The 15306-nt window shown below is 38.8% G+C and overlaps 1 protein-coding gene across 2 annotated transcripts in view; it reads right to left on the bottom strand.

The window, feature by feature from the left end:
• Nucleotides 1-15306, bottom strand: part of FAT3 (FAT atypical cadherin 3) — a 320633-nt gene that overhangs the window by 105817 nt on the left and 199510 nt on the right. The window lies entirely within an intron of this gene.

Consider the following 15306-nt stretch of genomic DNA (forward strand, 5'->3'; position numbering starts at 1 on the left):
AAATTCAAATTTTAGTTTCAGCTAGATATGCTAACATGCCAGTTCCCACAGTAGCAATTTTTGATGACAGTGAGACAAGATATCACATACCCTTCCCTGCTCATACCGATCATTGTACATCAGTTGCTTTGCTGGCTAACTCCTCGACGCTTTATTTTCCCTTAAATATTTCTGTGTCCCCTTACTAAACCATCCAGTCTTGACGTCCAGTCCTTAGGCAAAGTACAATTTTCTGGGGTAATGTCCCTTGCCATTGTCCTCTCCTTGCAACAGGACATCTAAACTTAGGGTAACCCCAATTTAGTACTGAGATCAGCAGAAAAATCACAACATTTTCTAAGAGAAACGTAAAAGACCTTTTTCATTTCCTGTATTTAACTATACTTTTACAAACCGATACAGTGGAAAGGAGTGGACTGACAGCCTTACAGACTGAAACTCTTTATTTACAGAAAAATGAATGGTATGGCAATATATAGTAGCAACATAAAATCCCCCAAATCAGCCCATAACTCATTTGGAGACTGGAGCCTATCCTCACAACGACATGTATGAGTCTCAGGCCTCTCTCTCTGAAGACTGTCACCAGGGTTGGCAATTAGCACTTGTTGGGATCATCGCCTCGTGACGGGGACGACTGCTGAGAGCCAGGCAGGGAGCATCCCCACCCTGCAAAGCCACCAACGTGCCATCTGTCAGTCACCAGTAAGGGGGTGCAGGGAGAGGACCCGCAGCTCATTACCGGTGTACTCAGTCATCCCGTTCCCACTCGCTACACTTTCCAAAATAGCATTTATAACGCTGAAAGGCTGCACACATGGCTGCGAATCTGTCTTTCCACCCGCTGAGAGCCACACTGCCGGGGACCTCAGCCTCTCCAGTCCAGTGCTCTGGGAGAACTTCAGAGCTTCTGCAGCAAAGAAAAAGCCAATTCTGCCAACATCCCCCTCCTCCTATTACAGACTTTCAGGAATAAATAACTTTTGCCCCACTTAGAGGCTGATCCTCTCTATTTCTGTTCTGCTCCGGTACAACTGGCCAAGCTCTCAGCAAGAGTACAAGTTAACAAAGAAAATACTCTTTTGGGATTTCTGCTGACTCCAGAGATAAAATAACTAATGATACCAGGCAGTACAGGCTGTAGCGCACAGAAACAAACAGAAACACATTTATCTAAATGCTGGGCAAAAATACCAACAAAATGCTTTTTTTGGTGGGTAATGTTCTTAATGCAGAGTAAATATTAACAAGATTCAGGAAACTCTTGTTTTCTGAACAGAACGTGACTCCACTTTTTAAAAAAATGACATTTCCCTCAAGCTTCTAGCTGTCATCTACAAAAAAAAAAAGAGGAGGGGAGCAGAGAAAAAGTTTACAAATAAAAACAATAATAAAATATCCGAAAACCACAGTGATATAAACAGTCAAGCAACTATGATGAAAAACCTACTTAAGCCAAGAGACTGGTGAAGAAGTGAAGCCATCCTCCTGTCCTACCAATAGTCTCATAGTTTGTTAGGTTTCTCCTGAAATAATGTCTAAGGTGGTGTTGTGGCAGTAAATACGTGCATGCCTTTGTTTGTTTGAGTAAGGCCAAACTTGTGGGAAATCCGTTCCCTAACCAACAGAAAAGTTGCACTGAAAATATTTGCTGACAGCTAATTGAAAATAGTAATTGCTGTAACATGAAATGTCAGCTAATTAACAGAAATTAAAACAGAAGGCCCGAAGTTAGTCAGTTCTACTCTGTCTAAAACTTTATATCCCCAGACAGGAAAATGCTATGTACCAGCTAAGCTTTTTTCTCTGGGTGTCACTCCAAACTTTTCAAAATGAGTGGCTCCAGCTCCGCTCAGAAAGCTCTGAGTGCTGGACACAGGAGCTGAAGTGCGAGTTAAAGCTTTTTTCTTTGCAGGCATGTAAATTAATTAATTAAGCCACCTTCCTTAACTGTAAATCCATGCCCTGGCTGACTCCTCTCTTCTGCTCCATCAGCCTGACCCCAGCCTGGCACTTACAGATTCCAGCTATAAACAGCGTAAAAGACTGCAAAAATGTCCTCTGCCCCTACAGAAAAAAAAAAACAAAAACAAAACTGCAGGACAACACATTAAAACAAAATAACAAATTGCTGCCAGTTCAAAATTGTTCCCAGACAAAAACGGGGAGGACCAGAGAGGTCGTTCAGCACACCGCTCTGCAAATGCAATTTCCGTCAGGACACCAGCACTTAGGGGCCCCTCTAACCAAAGCAATTCTGATTCAAACATTACCACAGTTCTGAGTGAAATCCTGAAACAGCTGGAAATCACAGTGAAAAGCAACTGGGGAGGGAAGGGATGTTGGGACATTTGTAGGACAAAGATACAAAAGCTAATTCACAGCTGGTATCTCTGGAAATGCGAAAGCAGATGTGCAAGGCACAGGAGAGCTTGCCAGGAGACAAGCTGTAACCCGGGACCAGTGAGATCCTTTTGTTTAGAAACCTGCAGATGGCATGGTGGGGGAAAAAAAAACAAACACGCACACACACAAACCAACAGAGAAGAAAGGTGATATAGATGAATGACAAAGAAGACAGTCTCAATATATGCTTGTAAACATGTGGCATCAAAAACCGAACAAAAGGCGAATCTCACAGTCACCAAGACGGGGAAATTCTGGTGAGGACCAGAATGAAAGCTTTCCCAGAGGAGATGAGGAATGGCTGCTTGGTCAGCATGTGCTTTTCTAAATGCTGAACACCTTCTCCAGTCGTGCCAAGACTGGCATCCAGACACAATGAGTGCAGAGATGTTGCTTCTTGCCTATGTGCAACCTGAGATGGAGTCGTCCAGTTACCAGTTCCATTCCCTTCTGCCTTTCCGGTTAGATATTGCCGGTAATGTTGTGTCATCACAGCCTAAACAGAGGATACAACCTCCCACAGCTGGGATATGGTCATGAAAGCAGCTGAGTTTTGACTCTCTGACCAGCCACACAAAGGGTTGATCTATTCAACAGGGGCAGAATATCTTAAAAGGAATTTGACAATTTGTTTAATGGAGTCTGATGGCATCAGACAGAAAGAATAATATGAACTTTATATACCACACTCACAGTAAACTCCTAAGCATCACTGCTGCTTACCACAACCTACAGACAGTTCCACTACAATTTTCTTCATAAAATGAGCACTTTTTGTCAGGTATCTGCATTCATCCATTGGCTATGTTTATAATTTCACTGAAACATGTCAACCAATATACATATAGGTATTGGTTACCTGGAAATTTCTTTGCTAGAGTGACAACATTCATGCATCCCTTTTAACACTTCTCTCAGCTGGCTGAACCAGGACAAGACCTCCTGAAATTCTCTCCACTTACATTAGACATGTATTTTTTGAGAAAAACACACAAAAATATCTCCTTCTGCAGAGTATGATAAATTCAGTATAATAACAGAACTTTCAAAATACAAGTAAGGTAATTTCCATTTCTTCTGCAGAATCCACTTCCGTAGGTTTGGTCTATCAACTTTAACACTAGCTTTCCTACGGGACTGAGAGATACTCTTTTCATATTGATGTTTATGTTCAAGTCCACAGATCAACTACAAAGGGATTTCCATAGCAGTGGACCTTCTCAGTGAAAACCAAGGTCAACATCAACTGTTAACATACAGCAGTTGGAATGTTAGATATGAAAATTTATTCTTTTATGATCATGGAGAAGGCATGGAGGAGACCTCTACTGCAAAAGTAATGGTTAAAACACAATGTCAGTTTAGCAGACCTCAGTGCTGGTGACAAAAATAATTTTGCCTTGAGACAGTCACTTCTGCTATGAATTGGGCTGTGACACTTAACCGAAGAAGGATTAGCTCTTGATTTTTTTTCAAAATACGAATGAACTGTGAGGACCACCCTCCTGAATTAAAAGTACAATATTGAGTCTCATTAACAAAAGCTTATGACTTCCAAGATAATTATTAACTCAGCTGGAGAGAGTAGCTAGCAGGGATCTTACTTCAACAAGTATAACAAGACAATCAGCAGGTTTTTAGCGTGAATTATCAAGCCTTGAGAAGAACAAGAATCTTCTTCCATGTTATTCCTTGGCAGGAGGAAGTACTCAGCCTACTCAGTTTTTAAGTTAAGAGGAACAGCCACATTATTGTCATTAGCATTGCAAAACGCTGAAGATGTCATACTTGCTTGTTTATTTTCATTCCTGTGATACTGCTTAATGCAAAAAGAGAGTTGAGATGCCTGTGTCTCATCTGAGGAATGTGTATAATGAAGGTTTCAGGTAAAAGTCCCTCCCTTTCCCCAACCAGAAATGTCAATTTTGCTTCAGAAAACTTTAGAAAAGAGAATCTGGTTGAGTTACTGGAGACAGAAAAATGATCAAAGGTAGCCTGGGAGCTGAGGCATACCCCTGCTGTTAGTGACTAATGGGTTTGTTTCTTCTGCCAACGTGCAAACGAGCTGCAGCACCTATTGTAAGAGCCTCTGGAATTCAGCCCAAGTAAGAGAAATAAAAGATTATAAAGGAGAGCTCATTGAGGGATGAATGGAACTTTAAAGTCAAATACACTGAATTACTATCTCTGCCTACTTCACAGAGAGACTAAATTCCCTGATAAATTCTTACAAGGAAATATTTTTTTTGAAATGCATTCTATTACTGAACGACATGCTGGATTATTGCTACGAAGTGGAGGCAGCCTAGCTCAAAGACAGGAGTGAAAAAAAATGTACTTTTTTTTTTTTTTTTCCCCAGTTCAACACAAATGCTGAGCTAGCTGTAGTAAACTAGATGCCTTCTCTGTCTAATCCTTTATTTGGCAACTGTGGAAAAGAAGCGTGCAGCTGCTTATTTCACTTATCCTGACAGAATGTAGTGCTTTCCCAAAAGACAAATTACTTAAGCACTTCTTGTAGGAAAGAGTGCCAATCACATAAATATGATCCATCTTTCCTTATTTCCTTTACAATGTGCTAATTTGGGAACTCTTGTTTTCAATCATAAAAAAAATTAATACATTCACTCTGGCCAGCTATGAGAAATAAATAATTTAGAGTACATTTTAAATACAGATTATTACTGACACAAACACTCTAGGTGGCTGATTAGGAAAGTCAATGGCTTCCAGCCACATTCAAGCTAGAAAATGATGCATAATGGTCTGTTACACCATTTGAGAATTAACGATGACATCAGGTAATTTCAACGCTGTATTGCCAAAAGACAGGAAGGAAGGAAGGAAGGCTTTTTCATTTGGAGTTAAATGCTCCCTGTAGTATCTGCAAACCTAAATATTAGAAGAGTGTACTGAAGAAAGTCTTAGAGACTTCAAACCTTAACTTTCATCTCACAGTACTGAGACCAGTAAATGGTAAAAAAATGACCTGGCAGAATAAAATGTCAGAATGGGTGACTTAAAGGTCCAGAACTACCACTGCTGCTACTATATTTATTCTATGAGTTTTTTTTTTTAATTGAAAAAGTAAACGAGTCATAAATTCTGAAAAGAAACTCAAGACTTGCATTTTAGCTTTAGTAGCAATAGAAGGAAGGATCTACATAGCTCTTGGCAGTGACTCTCTAAAAGAAAAATAGTAATTTTCCATATGCATCACTCTTAAAGTTCATTACAGTTTGGAGATCCTGGCAACCTTTGTGAATCAGGCTGTATTTGTTATGTTCTTGAATCAATACATGCAAAGATAAGTGCAGAACCAACCATTACTCCATTAAATTCCCAGGTGTTGTGGTTTAGCCCTAGTCACCACACAGTTGCTTGCTCTCCCTGCCCTCTTCCCAGTGGGATAGAAGAGAGAACTGGGAAGAAATGAAAACTCGTGGGTTGAGAGTAAGACAATTTACTAGAATAGCAAGGGAAAATAACAGTAATAACAAAATATAATGGTACTAAAATATACAAAATGAACAATGCACAATTTCTCACCACCTGGCATCCCAATGACCGATATAGCCCGTCCCAAGAAGCGATCACTGAAATGAAACCGAGCAGCACGCAAAAGGGTAAGAGAGGGAGAGATGAGAGAGAGGTGCCCACCAGCCAACCCCCACATATATACTGAGCATGAGGTTTATGGCATGGAATACTCTCTTTGGCCAGTTTGGGTCAATTATTCTGTCTGTCTTTCTCCCAGCTTCCTGCATCTGCACATTAGTGTAGACCTGGGAAGCCAGACAGTGTCTCTGGTCTCTCTAGCAACAACTCATAACATCAGTGTGTTTATCAACATTCTACAGATATGAAATCCAAAACACACTGGCTACTGAGAGGAAAATTAACTCAATTCCAGCCAAAACCAGGATATCAAGACAACAGAGCAGCCTGTCCTATGTTAAAACAAACTCCTTTAGGCAATCTCAGAACAGCATCTTATTCTTCTTTTCACTATGTAAAAAGTAAACTATAGTGCTAAGGAATATCAAGATAATATAATTTTGCTTTTGACAAACTGTAGATAAAACTTTGCCCAGAAGTTACTCTAAGCCAGTCACTTTCCAGAAGTCCAAATGTGCCTCCTACTTCTATTGGTGGAGTTAAACAGAGAAAATCTTCACCTCTACTGCCTAACAGTAGTGTGTAATCACTTATGATTTAGCAGAAACCACCTGGTAAGAAAAAGCATTACTCAGCTAGGACTTTTCCTGACCTTCTAGGTGATAACAATTCCATCAAAAGTGGTGCTTGGAACTCTGCATTTATCATATCCCACACTGACCAGTTTGCAAAGTTTGTAACTAGAGGATTGGAAAATTTGAGATGATCATAGCAAGAACATCAATCTCAGTCTCTAAGTAACAACTGCAAAGGTCTTTTGAATACATCAAGAACTTCATTTCTTTGTTCATGAGGTGCCAATAATGAATCTTGCTACTCCAGTTTATAACGAAGAGAAATTTGGGAAGTGGAAGAATACATTCCAAATAGTCCTCTGATAATATCAGGACAAGATAATATCACAGATATTTACCCACCTTCAGACAAACATCTTGCAAACAAGATAAAGACTGATACGCGACTGCTTAAAAATAATTTTTGTAGGCATATGGAAGCTCTTTAGGAACAACCTATTACTAAACCAAAGTATAACTACACTCATAGTCTCTAAATGAGGAAGAAGATAAAAGTTGTGTATTGTTCTTCACAGTAAACTTTGAAGAAGGTGTTTAGCTCCTGCTGATAATGAAGATTACAATCAAAGAGTTTTGTGAACAGAAAATGAGTAGTCAAATCTGAGAATATCTCACTTCAAGCAGCTTTAAATAACATAAAGATTGCAAATGAAGATATTTAAGCAGGTTAATGTTAGCAGTAATCTCTATGTCAATTGTAATTCCATTCATACCTGAATATCTACTTTAGCCATCTGTGGATTTTGCTTTTCCTGTGATAACAAACACCTGTGATCAAATATGGATAAGTTCCCCTCTAGCAGATCTACCTGTACAGATAATGCCCTTCTCCCAAAATCTTATCTCAACACTCAGGAAATACCGTAACTCTCAGTTTTTGTGCTTCAGAAGAGATGTGCATCAACATCTAAGCTTACTGCACTGCCTTTTTCTCAAATATTCAATTACCCTTCATTTTCTATATGCAAAAGTAACTCAAATCTCATCTTCAATATAGGCAGGAACCAAACACCTTCTTCAGGGTTTCCTCAAAATTATGATGATCGTTACATGTCACCAATCTTCCCTTTTTCACACTAAACCAGTTAATATGCATAATTGTGTACTAGTGAGAAAACCATTCTGGTGATTAATTTTATCCATGCTTCCTCGATTTTTTCTTAATATTAATAATTTATTTTATGTTTCAGCCATCAGCAGAAAGGCTATACTCAAAAACATATGCTGATATATTGCCAAAATTTAATCAAGGTATAGCACTAGTCACTGTGGAGTTAATTAATCAAGCAGCAAAACGATATACACTTCACATCCTTGCTTGGGTGTGCAGCTGCACCAGCCCCCAGACATTCAAACCGAAGAGAAATCAAGGTACAGCAACTCTTTTAGCAGAAACTCTCAGATTTGACACAGATGACTTCCTGGACGTGGCAACAGCCCTTCACCTATTTTGCAGTAAGTCAGCAGTGCTGCCTCATGCTAACGTCGTACGTGCTGTTGAACTTACTCTGAGAAAAGACAGCACGAAGCAGTTTGCTCTGCATGCCCTTAGAAACAGTGTGGCTTGCCATTTCTGTTACAACAGACTAATAACTTCAACTAAAGCTTTCTGTCTTCAAAGGAAATACCATCTTCTCTCCTAAATTCTAATGCTAAAACTTACTTCTGAACAATTTTTGTCATGCCGGCAGCCAGCGCCTTCTGATGTTGGATGAAACACCCTTAGGCGAGGTTCTGTGATGGCCAGTGTTGGAACAATATTGATATTACTTGGTAGGTAATACATTTATTTGGTCGCCAATGAGATGAAAGATACATGCTCTAATTCCTTAGAGTTATTTACTTTTACAATGCATCGGAATTCTACGCTGCTGTATGAAGCTGAACTAAGTATTTTCAAAAGAAAGATAGCACCTTTTTAAAAAAAAATTCCTGTAACAAGTAGAACTCGGTTGTGCGAACGCAGGATGACACCACCTTGTCTCTGGCAGAAAGGCAGATTAAGATGCATCCAGACCCATCTCCAGCTCCTCCTCCAGCCATTTGTTCTTCCCCTGTCATCAGTTTGTAGCCACCTTCACCCGTCAATAAACTGTTCACGCATCTGTGCTACAAGCAGGGCTACTGAAATAATCAAGGTTTCTAATGAACTGCTGAAAGAAGCCAAAATCCCGCAAGAGGCAGATGGTTAACGAGTGATGGTGGTGAGAGAGAGATGTGAGCTCCCTGAGTCAGGGTGGATGAAATTTTTTAAGACATTTTGGCCACTGAAGAAAAATGCATTGTGTAACTACAATTTTGGTGATGATTTCTGGAATTTCACTATGGATAGTAACTTACTCTCTGCATCCCCACAAAAAAAAAATCCATACTATAGAATTCACCACTTACCAACAAACCTTTGATTAATACCAAAGTAGGCAAAGCCACAACCAATGATCTCAACATAAAAGACTTCGGACTTTATGTTCCATCAGTAACTGCTGAAAATATCCAATTTCCATCTTACACTATTTTCCACAATATGCAAGAATTAATGAATGCTCTCCATCCATACATACATGTAAAAAGTTTCAAAGACAGTTTTATAGCTGATACCCTGATGGGAGGCCTCTGACATTTAAATGCAATTTAGTTTTTTCAGGGTAAAAAATGAAGCCTCTGCAGTTTTATGGTCAAAATACAGCTCACCAGTTTAAAATTTGATTAATAAAAAATTGATTTCTTAGTCAGGTAGAAAGTATATAAAATAAGACCTTTAAGGGGTACAGGCTGTTCCCAATTTTTGATCCTATAGAAATATTCTAAATTTGCAAAAAGTAAAAATGTACATTTTAGGCCTCAGAAATTTATCTGGCTGTAGTGAATAGTCACTCAGGAAGATTGCTGTGACTGTTTTCATTAATCTAAAAGGAAAAAAATGAAGATACGTGTTTTTTTTTTTTGTGATATTCCAGTTATACGACAGAAGTTTCTTTAGTTAGCAATGAGGTGTAAAGTAAAAGTTTAATCAGCTTAGAGGACAACATGATAGCATTTACTGACAATAACATCCTGGTTTTGTCAGACCAGGTTACAGTAAATCACATCAATAATTGCTTTGATTTTAGCAATAAAAAATTCTACTTGACTTCCTGATGCCTATTTCACAACTTTCTGTGACAAATTAATTTTAGACAGATAATAAGCATTAATTGGGCCGTATTTAATCACAGTTTCATCTAATAGGCAACACAGACAAGCCTTATTATCTCAGTCTTCACTTGTCTTCAATTCTAAGTGTCCTATAAATAACTACTATCCAGTTTACATTGACATGGGGTCAATTTTACAAGCTAGTTGAGAATCAGCATGGGATTATACACAGGGAAAAAATGCAGATAATGATTTTGAAGCCAAACTCGTATTCTTGGACTACCCTTTTTACTTTTTCCAAATTCAGACTGCAGCTTTGAAAACTCAGCCTGAAAGCTGGCTCAGCTATCATGTCCAGTACAAAAGACGTGAAACTAAAATTCAGATAACTGTTGTGGTGATAAAGGAGAAGAGCCATCAACCAGTTCCCTGATGGGTGCATGAGGACTCTGTTTCATTTGACATAGTAAGATCTTGCCTTTTCTCACTAGACTAGACTGACACAGCTCAGTGTACATTTAGGCACCAGTTCACTGAAGCCCTGTTTTTCACATAGTCAGTTCAGTTTTCTTTTCAGCTCTGTTGAACCTACAAAAACCTCCACAAACACCTGAAAGATGGTGGGGTATGCACAGGCTACATGGCTAGAGGTACACAGGGGAAGTCTAAAGACAAGTGTCTCCCTGCTGATCTGAGCTCACGTTGTCTGAGCTGCTAAAGAGTTACAGATATCTTCTTGGTGGAGAAGGACCTGGCCAGCTGTGAAAGCCTCTGGTGTGGAAATGGATGGGAATTTTCCTATTGGCTTTGGTGAGAACAGGGTTGCACCTAGAGCTCAACCACCTAATTTCAGCTTGCTTTTATGTCTCATTCAACTTTTGCCCAGCCCTGGGCTCCAGATGCGTAACAAGTACCTGAAAGCTGTAAGACTTGACTAAAGGGTAGAGAAGATGTGTACCACAGCATAACCACTACCACTGTATGCATTGTAACTGACTGGGAAGAAACTTACTTTAAGACCTGGGCAAACATGCGGGTTTTTGCTAACTTTAAAGAAACAGCAATTTCATATGCAATTCTCTTCTTCCAACATGATTTTTTTTTTCCCATGGGTTCAATCTGTCACATGTACAGCCAGTGATTCTGTGAACAGTGATGCATACGAGTGATTTTCAGAATGTGTTAAGACCATACTGCCAACATAAATAAGTAGGTGTGCATATAGGAACAAGGTCATTTGGGGGTAAGGATACAACAGGAAACACTGTCCCAAAGTTTTAACATTCCAGAAGTGTTGCAAGAAAAAATGAATCTTGGCCCGAAAGTTAATTTCCCTGAATAACACTCAGAACGCACTAAAAATGTTCAAGTTATTAATATTAATTAAACAATTAATACTATTATAATTAATTAATTACACTGTGCCTGGAGTCCTGGAAAGGGATCTTTATGTGTCTGAATAATAAGAAGATGACATTCTATTCCTGCAGTGCAGGAGGAATTTTAAAAGATCACAACTTTTAAAATATTCTTCGCACTTTGGTTCTTCTGCAGAATTAGTCTTTAACATGCATTTGGGTTTTGCAGCCACAGGATGGCATTCATTGCTGTGCAAAGGGTCAGTGAAATTAAGTAGACTCTAGGAAGAGTACCTTCCATCTGGAGAAAGGAAATGTTTAATAAATAATTATTAATACAAATTTATTGCTTTCTACAGATGACAACTATTTACTTAAGAATGTAATATCAGAATCTTACCATGCACAACCCTTAAGTTTCATGTTCTTACTGTACGGACACCAAAGCCCTCAACAGATGCCTATCTTGCCTGACTTCAGTAAACTGGGACCTTCGAAAAATACGGAGCAGCAATTCCAATTTGCGATACCAGCAACTGCATAAAGCACTTCAGTTTCACGTCCATGCTTTATGGAGTCACAGTAATTCTTTAATGGATTTACACAGGCTCATAATTTACTGTTTATTTTCCCATTAGGGCAATATACGGAGTAGGTGTTGACACACAGCATACCAATGGGAGGACAGCTGGACTGAAAGAATGGCCAAGGTGACTGATAATTGGATTGCAAATGTCAAAGACTGTGATAGAAAAGCCAAGTATATCAAACCACACATGCTTTTCCCGGTTGTGAAATGAAAGTTAAGAGCAGGGACAATCAGCTACAAGTAGTTAGGATTTATAGAGTTGGGTTTGAAGTCAGTGGCAAGCAACATCCAATTAAGTTCAGTAGAGATGTCTAACGGCACTGGTAAAATGACTGGATTTAGAGTGATGGGCAAGAATGTCAGACTGAGAAACAACCTAGCAATGCTATTAACCTTTGTGAGATTGCCCCACCGATAATGTGATCTAGGGGACAATAAAACACTGCATGAGACAATATGCCCAATTTGGTAGTGCAGGACTGATATATCGGAGAAGAAGGAGAGTTTTCCTGGATTCATTTTATGGGCCTCCAATTAGCCGTCACTAAGCAAAGGGAGAGAAAGGGGGGAAGCAGAAGGAGTACTTCTAATGAGTAGCTTTGTTGGTTTGTAGCAAAGAGATTGAAAAAGGGAAGTTTTAGGAGCTGCTTTGCTTTTGAGATTGTCTCAGGAGGTGTTAAAGGGGCTGGGTACTTTGTTGGAAACAGCCGTGAGAAAGCTCCTGATTTATGGAAGCTCTTGAGCCGCACAAGAGCATCCTGTCAGGATCAGTACAGGAGGCGTGATCCTTTGGCACAGGGAGATCAGATATGTCAGCCCCATGCGCTAATCCTGATGGTTAGATGCTGGGGTCAGGACCGCAGATGCTCGCTCACAATGTGGAACCCTGGCTGACACCATCTATGGATGCTGCTGCTGCTTCCTTGGAGAAACTCTATACAAAATATAAAGATGCTTGTTCTCCAAAAGTGCATCCAGTTTCTGAAATGGAAGATTAAGAGTGGGTCTAATCCATGGATTACTGATCTGACAAAATATCTAAATCTTATTTATGGGCTCAGTGAGGCAGAGGCAGTTTGTCAATCAAGTGCAGTTTAAGATGCAATTCCTGTTTTGCTATGCAAGTCTGGTGAATGTGTGCTCAATAACCTTTAGAAAATAGAGCGTGAATGTGTAATTTATTCAGCTACTACTGTTTAGGCATCCAAGGGCTAGTGAAGCGTACTGCGCACCCAGAGAAACCAGGGGCGGTTCTCAAGTTAGGAAGCCCTGAGGTAGCTCTCAGTCCATGCTACAGTGTGGAGGAGAGGGAAGGGACACCAAAACAGCCCTGCAAGAACTGAATGAGGTACTGAAAACACAGCCCACAGCTCCAAGTAGGGTAATCTGCTCGGTCAAGAAGCAGGATAGACGACTGCCTCACGCTGAGCACCGTGCTGCAGCAGCAAAGATTTCTTTCGGGAGCTTAGCAACTTGCTGGAAGCTGGGCGTCCCATCACTGGTGTGATCCATCACCAGGCACCCTCCCAGTGCTGCAGAAAAACAAAATCTTCTGTACACTTCAGACTTCTTTTTATTAAAAAAGTCACAGCTTTCAATTGATACTTTCATGCTGAGAGTCAGATATTATAAGGATCAAATGCCCGAAGAGAAGGCTTTCAAAGCAAATATTATTTTACTTTTTAAATGCTGTTCCCTGGCTGAGGTGCTACAGTTAAGACTGCAGTCAGGCAGGATCTAGTGGTTTGCAAAACTATAGTGAAAGATCCTTAACTGTAGATATACTTGTTAAATGCTGACGCAAAAAAAAAAAAAAATTTAAAAAAAGACAGAAGATGAGCTTTAGTATTCAATTTAATCCCACAAACATATGGGCAAAGCTACAAAGAAAGAGTTTGTGCAGGTCCATTTGAACAACAAGGTTTTGGTGAGGAGGGTAAGGATATGCAAGTGAACTTCACATGTCAATCAATATTTTTTATTCCTTCTGCTATACATTATGTTCTTCTTTTGAGACTAAGCTAATGCACTTATCTCATTGCCTTCTGCACCTCTCTCAGTCAACAGAGGCCATGCCATTTTGGCATACTTTGATGTATCACATAATAAAGCATCATCTCTGCTTAGCTAAAAGCTATAGTGTAAAACATACGATTTTCTATTAATTTTGTGGGTATTTTTTAAACTGTGGTCATGTTTTGTTTTGTTTTGTTTTGTTTTGTTTTGTTTTATTTTTTTTTAAGTAGGGCAATATAAACCCATGTATTTAAATTCTTCATGATTTTTTTTTTCAATTAAATCTTTAAAATAGCTGTTTTGCCTTGAAACTTAAGAACACATTTTTATTTCTACAATATCTTAAAAGTTATCTGGAAGGATGGTGGAAGGAAACAAGATCCACGGGGAAAAGTAAATATATTTGAGGCTATGACATAAAGTATCAAGCTATTTGTTGGTATCTTGACTAAAGATAACATGCTGGTCCTCAGAAAAGTCAAAGTCATAAATAGACACACTGCTATTAGCAATATTTGTATTTTTTTTTATTTAGTCAGGTAATGTGAGAAAAAATATTAATTATTTAGATTCTGATATTTTTGCTCTCAACTATTCATGTTAATCTTTGCTTTTGAATATTTAGAATATTCTTGCCAAAGAAAGTATTACTTTTTGCCAAAACGTAAAACGTACTCTAGAACTGCTATGATAACATTTTCAACATCTCTGTATCATCAGAGATTAGCAAACAGCAATACTACACTTCAGAATGAGGAGATTAATCTGTTTCCTCACAAATGAAATTTGTTAGGCTGGGAAAAGAAAATCACCGCTTTTGAAAACAGATTGCATAGCACTTGATGCTTCAGGGCCTTTGTACTTTTCTATTTAAATCATATCTTCATAAAAAGCAAAAGAATTGTTTGGTCTCTGATTATTATCAAGCTGAAGTCAGATAAGAAAAGCATTAGGATTCTTATGTTCCATGATAATATATTTAGGGAGAAAAAAGGTGTCAAATATGCTTATTAAACTGATTCTCAACCCGATTAGAGGTTTTCTTATCTCTAGGTGTCTAGTAAATACTTTAATTTGTGCCACGTAACAAATTATTCTGAATATTCCAATCTTATTTCAGCACGTTTCACACAATGAGGCACTTTTGCCATAACAAATTAGTTATAAAATAAAAAAAAAAAACATTTTTTTCAGACTACCATGTTTTTGCATTATGTTTTCCTGCCCTTTCCAGTATGTCTTTTTTGCTCGATGAATGTTGAAGGATTATGTGTAGCAGGGACAGGGTGGTAGTCTGGGAATATGAAAGAGCAGATAAAGAGGGAAGATACATAATATTGAAAGACATTACAGGCTACGGTGAGATGACTGTAAGGGACAGGACTCAAAGAAAATGTTGTGTATTCGAGGTATACTAGGAAGATGTTCTCAGCAAATGCACCGACTGATGGGGGCAGTTTCAGGGATGAAGAGTTTTCAGTACATCATCAATACTGGAAATTGTGAGACCCTGGATAATAAGAGCATTAACAAGGTGAAGACAAAAAAG

This window comes from Chlamydotis macqueenii, chromosome 1, assembly GCF_036417535.1.
Source record: "Chlamydotis macqueenii isolate bChlMac1 chromosome 1, bChlMac1.mat, whole genome shotgun sequence".
Classification (NCBI taxonomy): domain Eukaryota; kingdom Metazoa; phylum Chordata; class Aves; order Otidiformes; family Otididae; genus Chlamydotis; species Chlamydotis macqueenii.